Source organism: Anas acuta, chromosome 6 (genome assembly GCF_963932015.1).
Source record: "Anas acuta chromosome 6, bAnaAcu1.1, whole genome shotgun sequence".
Taxonomy (NCBI): Eukaryota; Metazoa; Chordata; class Aves; order Anseriformes; family Anatidae; genus Anas; species Anas acuta.
The window spans coordinates 35,275,954-35,289,595 of NC_088984.1; the positions used below are offsets into that span (position 1 = coordinate 35,275,954).

Below are 13,642 nucleotides of genomic sequence, written 5' to 3' on the forward strand. Positions count from 1 at the left end.
AAAGAACCCACAAAAGAAAGGGGGAAAGGGGAAAATGACATTTTGGTGTTTCTCTAAAACAAAGAAGGTAAGAAGGCAGAGGTCGCTCGGCGCAGAAGGGGCTCCACCCTGGGAGCCTCCGTGTTTACTTCGCCCAGCTCCGGCTGCTCCCCAGCCCCGCAGCCTCCTCCAGCCCCATCCCTAGGCGCTCTCTTTTGTTGCAAACTTCCCAGCGCTGCGTGCTGCTCACGCCAGGCAGCGGGGCTGGGGCTCACTGCCGGCTGCCCCGCAGCTGCTTTTTGCTTCCCATCGGGTCCTCCCTCCCCTGTGTCCGCAGGACTGTGCGCGGAGACCTGGGAACTCTGCAAATCCTCCAACTTTTAAATCCCCTCTGCCTTCTGAGCAGGTTCCCAAAGCACAAGCCTCGCAGCCCGATCCTCGGCGTATAAAGCCACAAATCTCGTTACTCCCGTACCCCAGAAGTTTTCCATTGCGCTTATTAACCAAATCACACACTAAGCATGCTGCATACAAAGAGAAGAGGAGGAAAAAAGGGAGAGAGAGAAACTCACCAGCGTCATATTCCTCCTCTTCTTGTGCTTTTATGGTTACAAATCGCCCTAGTAAAGCAGCAAGGATGAAAAAAAGTTCTCGTTTGTACCCAGATTGCCATCATGCCTAGATATTAGACATGTATCCTCCTGGGCAGCAAAAAGCAGGGAAACGCAAGGTTATTTTAGCACCATGAAGCCAGCTGGGGAATCTCTCTGTCTTTCAGCATCAGTCCCAGGACAAAGTCTGCGAGCCCTTTTTTTCAGCACCAGCGCCAGCACGGTCTGCAAACACTCTTTTCAGGGGATGCAGCTTTAATAGGAAGAATGCTGCCTCCGCTTCTCTTCCTGCCCCTTTTCGGCTTGTTCAGGCTCATAATCATCCACTCCCTGCCAAGCAAGAGTCTGATTGATGGTAAATAACCGAATCAGAGCTGGCTTCACTCTTCCTTGAACTTTTCTCTTTTGCAAGTACACTTGCGGGATATTTTCCTGCTGCTGTGCAGCGCGTACGCTGTGTCAGAGCAATTTAATAGGACAGCAAAGCATAATTCAGCGCGAAGCTGTCAGGGGGAGAAAGCTGTGCTTTTAACACACGCACGCTTCCTGGGAATGGAGGGCAGAGCCCACTTGGAGCTGCTTCGCTTACTGGGAACTTGAGCCCTTCCAGCGTGCTGAGGGGAGGCTTTCCTCCCCCTCCCCTGGTACCTGCCCCTGCCTGGCCCTGGCTGCTCTGCCCAACGCGACTGCAGAGCCCTGAGAGGGGCCAGGAGCCCCCAGCACAGCGCCGTGCAGTCCGTCCTCAGCTGCTCACCGTGCTCTGTATTTACAATCCCACCAGCTGGGGAGACTATTGCCAGCCTCTGGGGGATGCTCAACGTTTCTACATCATAATGACAATCCAAGTTAACTAAATCATCTGCTTTTCTCCTCAGCTTTACAGCCCCAGTCCCTGACAGCTGCAAATCTACCTAACCCCAGCCGCGTGCTTAGCCCTTAACAATGCGCCATCAGCAGCATTGCAGCGTGGGCACCAAGCAAATCTCTCTTTCGTGGATCACTTGCAAGCAGGAGGAGTAGGACACTAGAGTTTTTTCTTCCCACCACATCAATGGTCCATGAAAAGGCCGCTCGGTCTCTAATCCCCTCCTCTCTTCAGACTGGGGCTGCCCATACCTGCTGCTGGGAGAGGCAGATCCATCTGCTGGCAGGTTTTCTATCTTTGAGAGCAATCCCATGCTAAGGGGGTGCAAGGAGAAGTAAGCCGTCTTCACCAGGACACGTGCCAGGAGCACTGGCCCACTCTGCTTACCCCGACAGTGTGTGGCCTTTCTCAGTAACACAGCAGCCAAAAGCCTGCAAAGTTTTCTTCTGTGCCCAAAAGATGAAAGGTAACACCAGAACCTGATGCTGGCTAGAAACATCAGACATTTCGGATATACATCCAGACCCGAACTTTGGCATCTGTGCAGTTCTACGTGCTCCTTCGTAAAAGAGAGCAGCAAACCAACAGCTTACAGCCAGAATCCACCACACTGCCACTGCGAGACCATCCCATGAAAACTACACAGAATACAAGGTGATTGTATGCATGAAAAATAACAGGTCTGAAACCACCCCTTGTAGGGTTTCCCACAGCTGGAGGTAACCTGTCACGGAGTATTAAGAACAGAAGTGTTCATATCAGTAATTTAAGAAAAGAGAGGCTGAGAATACAGGCAGCGGTTTAAAGTCTATTTGTGCTCATTGACGAGAAACCATTCCAACAAACATTTGGGTGTTTCTGAGCTACGTGCTACTAACTGTAGGGGGCTTTTGTGACAATTCTTCTAAGGAAGCTGACAACTGCTCAGACAACCCCCAACTAAACATCCTGCTTGGGGAAACCTACAATAAAACCACAGGGAATTCCGACTCTGCCACTGAATCATGGCAATGCCCATACACTGGTAAACCTTGCCATTAGCATTGGTCACTTTGTCTTCACAATTAGCTGCGAAGTGCCTACGTTAATTTCTCCAAGGCTTAAGTGTGCAACAGGTTGGTAAATTCCTCATGCATCCACAGCAAGAATGGGCCTGAGCATCATTCTCCTATCCGAGACAAACAACACAAGAACAGTGATGGCATTTTTCCCCTGACAGCTTGTTGAAGGGGAAGAAAAAAGAACCAGAAAGCTCCCTTTTATCATTTTCAGTGCAAATTCCTTTGGAGCAGATTTTTAACAGCACCTTCTACCTCATCAGGTCTAGCGTCCCCTTTGAAGAAGACAAATTACACCACATAATTACAACAGCTAAACAACAAAGAATAAAAAAGGATGTAAATTACTTAGCAAATCAATTCCCTTATGCCTCCTTTTAAATAATTCCTTTCACCATGTGTGTACATTTAATGAGGGTTTTCAATTTATTTACAACCATCATGACTCTAGTCATTAAATCTATGATTTGTCATGTAAATGAATTCAATTCAAGGCCTAAACCATCACGCATCACATTTGGGACAAGTGAGAGGAATTGTTTAGTTAGCACCCTTGTAAACAGCATCAGACTAAGCAATTAAGAGTGGGCAGATAAATAATTCCAAGTATGCTCAGCATCACCTCCCTCCTCCTCCCCTCGATACGGGGAGGAACCAATGCTGCATAGAATAATACTGTATATTTATGTAGCAATTTCTCTCCAACCATTTTTCACTTTTTTTCTGTAGTTTTTAGGATTCTGTAAGGGTAGAGGAATGTGGAATTCAGCAAACTAGCCTAAGGTCATGCATTCAGTAGAAGTAACGCCAGATACAGAGTTTTTGAGCTCATTTTTCTTCTGTCCCAAGGAAAACCAATACAAGATGAAAGTTACTTGGGAGGAGAATCCAGGGCCCTGACTCTCAGAGCCGATTCTCTTCCAACCATCATTATACATTAAGCTTAAAGCGTGTAGCAAACCCAAACTTAGCAGACAGAGCCACTGCAGGAGCAGTAGGACCAAGTACTCTCCTCTTTCCAGGCCATCTCAGGAGAAAGCCAGTCTCTTCCTACCAGCAGGAGATTCTCTGCAATCGGGACGGTCTCACCTACTGATTTACCTGAATTTTTACCTGAATCTGATTTTACTGATAACCTGAAGAAAGATGCAGGCAAATAGTCTCCATTACTCAGTCTGTTGATATCAATTTCCACATTTTAGGCAATGAATAGGCACTGTACATTATCTGATCTAAAATCATACATTAGGTTCAAAGTCAGAGATCAAATTCAAAGCACTTTGAGTGATAGATGAAGCTAGGAAATACCTCCAGGTAATGTTGAGGACTCACAAATATATTAAAATACAATTTGCATGCTTATACTTTTCAAAATATCCAAGTCAGACCAGAAACAAACACGCATTTACTACCTTCATATCCTTTAGAGCAGGCATACATCCGAGCAACTAGAATTCCAATATCCATGAGGGTCTTATTTAATGAAATACGAGGAACTTTCATATGGTAACACAAAATGGAACAGTGCTCCTGTTTCAAACTCATTTGTACCAAGCTGGCAAAAAATGCATTCACATAAAAGACAAATCTATCTGCTACAATAAGATGCTGGACCAATCTTTTAGTAGGAATCTGAAATCAATGGAACGGTAGAAATTTAAGCCTGACTTCAAAACATCTGTTCAAAAAAGAGTAAGATTTTCAAAAGCAGTGCAGTTTGACCAAACTGATCCTAAGTCAATGTAAGAGTTGCTATCAAATTTTATGTAGGTAGTTAAATCTGTGGTAAGTGCTGTTTGAAATTTCCACCCCCTATAACAGTTCTTCGATCACACACTTAGCTTGGGGTGTGTGGGGGAAACACACTAGCAAATGGATATACCAGATTTTTAACTCACAACAATATAGTCAGCATACACTGTTACACATATTTCTTAGTACTGACCGTTAATCGTTAAAATTAACATGACTGAAATCATGTATGAGAGAAAAATAGTTCCTTTCCTTTGAAGTGTGTTCACTTTGCACTTTCAAGACCCTTTATTGCATAAGGAATCAGTTTTCTTGTTTTATAGAGGTTTTTCACATAGTAAAAGGACAGAAAATTCCGTTATTTAAAATAAGAAAATGTAATAGAAAACTGCAGAAATTGGCAAGAACATAAACATAGGAACATGACACTACTTTTAGCTTGGATCTTTAAACAGTCTAGATTCCAAACTGCACCACCTCAAAATCCCAATCTCCCTGCTCAGAAATCCACCAAAACCACTAGTATCAGCTAGAAATGTAAACAATGCTACATCAGTAATGTTACTGCTCATTTGCAGAATTTTCCCATCAACTTTAGGGTGGAAAGGTTAAAAAACGAATTGTAGTCCATATGGAGCAGAGGGAAGAAAGATCTCTTTCTTGCTTACGCTTAAACCTTGCAATTCTGTTTCACAGCTAGTTTTAATTTGGGTAAGTAGGATGATACTTCGCTTTTAAACTGTTAGTGTGGGGTCTTGGATTATGTCAGTCACTATAAGTCTGATTTTGCTATGGGCAAGTCAAAACCTAATAAGTTCTGTAATGTTATTAGCACTGGCAGCCTTTTCTTCAGAATGCCTCAATTAAATTAAATTCAACATTAGTACAAGGAAAAAAAATCAAGAATAATTAAGGAAAATCTTGCATGAAGCCTCAATGAAAACTTTTTTTTTTTTAAACCCAGAACAGCAAAAATAGCATTAATATTTTATTGTTATTGTTTATTACAAATTCATTGTCAAGCTAGTTTGCTTTCTCCTAAGAACTTAAACTGATTAAGTGAAAACAAAGAGCAACAGCAAGCTACGCATTGAAATGGCAAGGGCAAATGCTAATCTGTAATTCAAACAGGCACCAACTACCTCCACCTTTCTTCTTTCTTTAACTATTAAGCTCATTTACCTTGGGACCCTAAGTGAGTAAACTTTGTATTTTTTCATTGTCTAAGAGTAAGCGCCCTCAACTACCCGAAGCAAAATAGCCAGCTTACCACAACATGATGCCTGGACCTCTGCTCAGTTTTCCTGGTGGTTTTAATTGTTTCAGTTTGGTTAAGAAAAGAGTACATGGCTTCCCTTTCTGGTCTAAAGAACTAACCTAATGCTGCCTGCAAATATCAGCATAATATTGGATCAATGCACTGTAAATACACTGGACAATTATTTTATTTTCCCAATCATTATAATTTATTTTTTAAGCATTGATCTTCAACCTGATAGTTAATTATATGGAATACCCAAAGCTGACAGTCATTTACTTGAGGCAGGCCTGGGGAAGAGAGCATTCAAGTCTGTAGTAAAAATCCTACCAACCATAACAAGCCTAAGTTCAGGATGCGGTCTTACATATTGTATTGCTCCCAAGTTGCATCTTATTTCCTAGCAAAACAGAAATGCTGAAAGGAATTGTACATACTATGTGCCAATTAACAGAGTTGGCCTACAGACTGGAATTGAGAATGGTTAAAGAAACACCACCACTCCACAGGGGATTTTCGAAACACAAAGCTACTCACACTAAACGTACGTTAAAATCAATCTTGGAGGAAAATATATATATGCGTTCCAAGGAAAGCTAGTTACTGATCAACCTCTATGGGCTGAGCTGCCAAATAAGATAAACCCTAAGGTAAGCAAATGTACTGGAATTTGTCTGTTAGCTTAAACACAAGAATTTTGCCTCAGTTGTTTCAGACGGGCAGTGATGGGGGAAACACTCGGGTGGTCTGCAGAAGGGAGTATCTTGAGCAGATGGGGCACTGGCATGCCAAAAGCATAGATAGGTCTGAGGAGAATTTCCCTTCTCAGGAGGGAAATGCTGAGGAAAAGGGCCACTGATGAAAAGATTTTATTTTTTTAAAAACCTACAATACTATATTCTTTACTGCTTAGAAACTGTACGTACACCCATGTGAAACAAAGTGCCTGTGACTTTACACATGCTATAAAGTAGGACTGAAGGGATCCGTTTACACAGGATATTGTTTCCCATGTAAAAACCTTAGCAGATGTTTGGTAAATGTTTGATATAATGTCATACATTAAACTTACATTTGCCAGAAAATCTCAATTTTTATTTATTTTTTTTTAATCCTGGATAGTCAAGGAGCATGTGACTTTACCTACCCTCTGAAGTCAGGGAAGGCCTCAGCTATATTGACAAAGGGAACTTAGCTTGCTCAGGGTATCTTACTGTAATTGCTCAGCTTTTTTTGTAAGGTAAAGAAATTATTTAATGTCTTTAATGTTTAGAAAGAAAGAAAATAAAAGAAAAATAAATAAATAATAATAATTTGGGGGCAGATATCCTTGACACAATATCGAAGTGTCTGACACTGTGGTGAAACATTGGCCTGCTGAAGATGGCGGCTGAGGTGAAACACTGGCCTGCTGAAGTTAACAGCAGTTCAACTACTGAATTCGTATTTTCCCCCAGGATTGATATTTCTACCCCTTTCTAACAATCTTACCACACTATTTGATTAAGAAGGAAAGTTAATACATAAACAGGCGTCCATACATGAGGTAGTGAACATGACACCCTTCTGACGAGTGCTTGCGGCAGCGACCATAGCAGGCCCATCCACTGCGACTAAAACAAACTGGTTCAAGCCCTCAGCACACACATGCATTCACACTACCTTGGTTTTAAGATGATAAACAAGGTGGTTGTTGGTCAGCTTTTACTGTACCTGTCCCTTGAGTATTCAAGAGAATGTGAATGCAGGGGGAAAAAATACATTTTTCTGAGGTGAGGAACAAAGGCAGACCAATAAACAAAAGAAACGCAGTACGTACATCTCATCGGTGTATCAGCAGTCCTAGCAAACCAAGTCATGACCAATTCAGCTATTTCTAGGCCTTTCTCTTCCACGTGTATCCTGATATATTTTGTACGAAGTGCAGCCTTGCTGTGCCCAGCCCTTGCAGCACCAGACGCAGCACAGCAGGCCAGGGCAACAACTGGCGATGGGCATCGTGCACCCTCCCCACCACGAGAGGGCTTTAGGAAAAACTTAGATAGACACCTGTAGGGAATAATAAAGGGTTTATCCTGCCTTACAGGATGGGAATAGAGTAAATGACCTTTCTAGATTCTTTCCGCTATTTTTCTATGAGAAGGAAAATGTGGTTTATGCACTGACTATATTCTCTTTCAAAATTGCATCATCTTCTGGAAAACAGGACCCACTTCTACCAGAGAAATAAGAAAATGGCAAACCAGGGGATGAATAAAGCCTGATTTTAGAAGTATTTAAAATAAACTCATTAAAAAAAAAAAAAATCTCGTATTTTTAGTACTTTCTGTGTTAACGTGAACTTTCCATTTCTCTTTCTTGCAAGCAGCAAGGAAAAAAACTGTGCCACCATTGACCAAATTAAGGATGGTTAACAGAAGGGGGAACAGCAACGGCAGAAGGAAGTAATAGAGAAAAGGGAGCAAGAAAGGAACAAGTATTTGTGTAGGTCAACCAATATAAGACTTGAATTTATGAATCATAATCGCACAAAGCTAAAACAAGAAAAAAAATGTCTAACAGAGCTATAACTCTAGTGCTGTGGGTATTGATGTCACTATTAGAATTATACGGGCAGGACAACACTTTGTAAATGTGAGTACAGTTGCCTGGTTACTTACACTAGGTTCAAATACAGAATGCAAAACAGATTTATTAAAGAGAAAGGTTCATTCTGCCTCCTTTGCTTTTCCATTTCCTTTCCATGCTGTCTTCTTTCCAATATTTTATAGCCTTTATGAGCTTTATTGCATTAGGATTTGAATACATGTGTGGAGCACATTTCCTACTGCCTTTAAAGATTAAGTGCTAATAGAAAACATAGTTTACTCAGAAACAATCCATCAAGTCTACATTTTATTTTTGCTGTGAAAAAGCGTTAACTGAGCCTTTTTAGAAATTTTATGCCAGAACTATTCATGAGGTGGGCTTATTTTCAAAGCTATGGCCCATCAGCAAGAGGATTTTCATCTAGTTAATGGGCTGAAACAGATTGTTCAGGGGAATACCAACCCTCCATACTCACGGGCAAGCCTTATTTTGCCTCAGCTGATTGAATATATGAAGGATTTCTGGAAAACAGTTTGATAGCCTTCTTAAAGAGCGATAGCCGAGATGAGTCTAAGGTGTTTTATAAAATAGCTATTAATGCTTAAAGAACACTTTCAATTTCCCCAAGAGCGTGCCTTATTTCTCAAAGATGCCCAAAATTCTCATGACAGGTAGCAACTCATAAATTGTCTCCCCTCTATCTCCTGTTAGCTGTATAAGCAGATAAACTAATTAACCTTCAGGGCACTGCAGCACGCAGGAAACACAAAGGTACCTTGTAACTGAGCCCCTTCCATTCAGCAATGCGCTGATTTAAAACAGAGAGATTACCCACAGACAGGGACTGGATTTCTCTTTTCTCTGCATTTCTCAGGTCACAACAGTTTCAAAAGACAAAGTTGTTCCTAGAAAGGAAGGGTTTGCATAAAGGATTTCTATTCATGTATTTTTTACAGTATTGCACCATAAATTCTCCTTCAAATCTCACAGAATATTCATTTACATCAGTTCAGCACAAAACCCAAGTCTAAACACTGCAACACCAAGCAAAGCCCACAAAGACTTTCCTACACACAAAACCACCCCAGACACGACATGGGCAAACCCTGCAGACCTCTTTCTGTGCATATTTCCACCATGTTATGTGTTTTCCACACAGACCCTCAACCAACCGTCCAGTCACACCCCCCAGCTCTGTGTCCCACAGCAAAGCGGTGAGTGAGCAGCCTCTATCCACCCAAGCCTCCCACTGCTCTGCAAGCAGACGGGGCCATTGTGCAGGGAAGCCACAGAAACACCAGAATTCATATTTTTAACACTGTATTCCACATCTGCTACTATATAGATCTCATTGTCACAAATACTCATAAATTTTAATTGACTAAGCGTTATTCAGTTAATCCAAGCACAAACACATCTGCAAAACAGAGGTAGGAGTTCACTGCAAGTCATGCATCTTGCAATTGTGCTCGTTGGTCAGAAGCTTTTCATATTGTTTTATCATTTTGATTAAGGCATTCCTAACAGTATTTCATGTTTCTTTCAAAATGATTATTTCACTTTGTTTAATGGAAAGTACTTGATGGTCCGCAGATTTTTAGGATACCAAAAATTAAATATTTGATTATAATGGACCATATTTTTATGCTTATATTTAAGCATCTCACATACTAGGTAGAAAACAGATGAAAATGCCATTTCGACCTCTTCCATATACTTCCAACATTCAACACTGCAATACTACTGCTATGAAGATCAAAGTATAACTTCAATGAACAACACTTTCAAAGAGGTTGGAAGAGATGCTCTTGTTCAGTGTTAACAATAAAAAAAAAAAAGAAAGGAAGAAAAAAATCTAAAGACTTGTGAAACTGGAATACAATCTTTTTATTATCGTTATTACAGATACACTTACACAACCACCAATAGATAAGATACATATAGTGAAGGTAGAAGAATATTCCACATTTTTCACCTGCTTCTCACAAATATTTTTAGAATTTTATATAAGAAGAGACTGGTGTGAAATCCTAACCCTATTCTACTGAGAACAGAGGAAATAATAATAATAATAATAATAATTTAGATTCTTGCCCTTGTTTATTTGGATTCATGAAATCTGTAACCACATCCCTCTACAGAAAAAAACAAAGACTTTCATGCCAGAGGTAAAGCCATGTCATGATCTAGACTTTAATCTCAGTTTTATCTTATACGGTGTTATTGGAATAGTTGTCAAAACTATCAGGAGCCACAGTGAAGTTGATAGGGCTTTGTGCAGATGTTGACTCAAAGATGTGGTAAAGTCTTTAAAAATCACCAGCATACAGTTAAATATTCCTAGGGACTGATTGCTCTCCAGGCTTTGCTAAGTTTAGTTAATATTTTTTTTTTTCCTTTTGCCTTTTGAAAATCTTAGGTTTAGGCTTGTACACCGGCTCCCTAAACAGAAAAATATAGAGAAGGAGAGGGAATGAAAAAAAAAAAAAAAAAAAAAAAAGGTAATCCTAACCTCCCCTCAGTGCCACAGACATTTATACTTTTAAGACAATTCTTAGATCCCTAAAAATTCCCCTTTTGAAACTGTGTAACAAAGTAGTTTCCAGTTAGGGTGGGACCTACAACTCTACAAATTCTAAAAATCTCTAAATATCTACAGAGCTTGTTGCACTGTAGCTTAGACATATTTCTAAAAAAATCAGCCCACTAAACTGCTGAAGCATGTCCTCAAACCCAGCTTCCCACTACGGTCAAAAGCAAGCAATCAGTAGCCCATATTCAGACCCTCTGTGTGTCAACAACGAAATAAAGAAATTCAGATTGCGCAGACAAAAGATAAAGCAAATGAGACCACAGTGCACTTATGATAAACTTGTCATGGCTGTTTGAACACTTGCTGCTAAACCTAAACCAAAGAATTTTAGAAGCCCGCCTCTTCCATACACACTACAACAAACCACAGTACTCCAAGCTGAACCTCATACACCCATAGACTAGAGGAAGCACTTAGTTAGGGTGGCACACAGATAAATATTTTCTTTGGCACAGAACAAGCCTGCATAAACTTGAACACAGCTAAATCCTGCACTTATTATGGGATCTAAAGTATCCGAACTACTTAAAAAGATGCTACCCCAAGTTAAAACACATAGGAAAGACCAGACCAGATACACAACTCAGAATGTTGCTGTCATTCTTGTGAAACTGGATCACATTCAACATTTTTGTTAGCATATTCCCTCTCACACTATTTATTGTAACGTTTCTGAAACTCTAGATGTTATATATATTACACCCAAAGGACCATTCATTTCTACAAGAGTAGATGTTTCAGTAAATCCCTCAGTCCATCCAAGGCCAGTTTGCAATTGTCTATTTCCAAGTTTTATTTTGTGTCACTTTCTCACAGCCAGATCCAAGCCAGCATGAAGTGCCCTTTCTGAACAGAGGTCAGAGAACTTCAGAAAAGCCCAAGACGAGTGCTGCTTTTTTAATCACACCGAGAAACAACCAAACAAACGGCAGAAACAGTTACTCCAAGTGGCATTGAAGCTTGAGTCTCTGATGCTTCCCAGCACTCTGAGAAGTCATTCACCAGTATCTGTAAGGATGTGCTGACAGTAATTCTCTATTTTGGTCACTCACACTCCGGTAGGGGCTACTGGAAGGCTTCAGTCCTGTAGCTTGGCTTGCCTACAGTATTCCTCCCTAAACACACAGGTACCCAGCACGCATCTTGGCAAGCGAGCTCTCAATGTCTTTTATTTTTTTTCCCTATATTTATGTGGAAATGAATGTATCCATACTGCTGAGGATAGACATTATCTAGGGTTTAGTTTTACTCTGCTCCAAAAACATTTACAGCTGCTTAATCCCAGGCTATAAAACTCAGTCCTTCTGCAAATTCCCTGTTGGTCCAGGAATTCTCAAAATTAACCTATTTCCCCAACTCTAAAAACAAAATTTAAGCAACAGCAGCATAGTGTGCTTAAGCTACTAAGAACTGATCTCTTAGCCACATGATTATAGTAAAATTAAAACTATTAACCGAATTATATAGAACATATTAAAGTCCTCTGCCTGTTTTCTTACACTGCAATTGATGCGGACCTCTTGAAGCCTAGGGCGTTTCAGTAATTTTTCATTTAACAATCTAGACCAAAGTTCTCAGTGAGTAGCTTTTCTTATCCTTGTAGTACTGCTGCAGTATCCCTGTAAAATCAAATCTAATTGCAACGTAAGACAATAGGAGATTCATCTAGACATCACTTTTTCACATTTATGCTGACAAACGCATGACTTCTGTGAAATATAATAGCATTAGAGTTACATGTGTATTTAGGGAGCTAAGGACTACTTAAAGGATGTGTTTGTCTTTATGCAATCCTCTGCTGCCATGGTGCAAATGGGGAAGGACTTAACTAGTTAACTCAACGCCTATATTTTTGTAAGAAAGGCAGTGTGGAAAATTCAGCCATTAGCCTTCAAACAAAAACAATCAAATATTTTGAAATCCCAAGTCATCGACGCACCTGTATAGCTCTCTCTCATTAAAATCAATCGACATCACGCACGTTTGTTGAGAGCAAAACTCACTCTTACAGCTGCGGCTCTTCTTGACTGCTCATTTTCTTGGCTTTTTATAACTGCAGGCCACGACTAATCAACATTGTTGGCTTTGGGTTCACATTAGCTTGAGGCCTAGGTCTATGTCTGAAATATGGAGCAGCAGACGGCTGTGGCTCACAATGCCACTACTCCTCCAGTCGTCCCTGCCAGGGGGCAGAGCAGGGCTTGGGGATTTGTGTGTGCCACTTGGAGGGAGAGCACGTCCGAGCGGTCCAGCATCCTGCTCCCTGAGCTTCTCTCCCACTTGCTCAGAAAGAGATGACCCAGGCACAAGCGTGGCTGCCCTCCAGCCTGCCGCCAGCGATGAAATCCTGGCAGGCCTCACCCCACAGCATGCGGGGTAGGGCACAATCAGCCCCTTAACCCATGGGTGCTCCTCAGCGCTCATTTTTACTTCTTCCACAGCAATTTGTAGTGATGCAAGTTGTTAGGGCTGGCAGGGCAGGGCAGGGCAAGGACAGAGTTAGGTGTAGAACCAGAGGAGCTCCAACTCGTTCCTCTACACAGCCCTCGACGTTGGTCGCAGGCTGACCCAACACCTCCGTGCATCACTGCCAAGCCCAAGGAGCCAAGGCCAGCTCCTGCCAGCCCACCCCACTGTGCTGCCCATGACACTACCTGGTCAGCTATAAGGATTGTTTGGATTGCTTTACCCCCTGCCCCATCCCTCAGTATTTGAAGATTTGCCAGAAGTGAGCTACGTCATCATTTTCCAAAGGAAATAAGCTGCTGAATGTGTGGGATAGCTTTTTTGCTTTTATATATATACACATATAAATAAAACAGTACAGTAATATATTCCCAGGTCACATTAGATCATGCTTAGGTTTTCTGTGAGGGTGATAATTACTCCTGTAAATGAGACGTGCTCTGAACTGTGCGATGGCAGGTCCGGCAGGGT

General features: G+C 41.3%; 1 protein-coding gene across 1 annotated transcript in view; it reads right to left on the minus strand.

Moving 5' to 3' along the window:
- The window catches only part of COL5A2 (collagen type V alpha 2 chain), a 100,516-nt gene extending 99,228 nt beyond the window's left edge, over nt 1-1,288 (minus strand). Inside the window, exon 1 of the mRNA XM_068686489.1 lies at nt 552-1,288. The gene's annotated coding sequence lies outside the window, so the exon portion shown is untranslated. The remainder of the gene's footprint in view (nt 1-551) is intronic.
- Nucleotides 1,289-13,642: the final 12,354 nt, after the last annotated feature.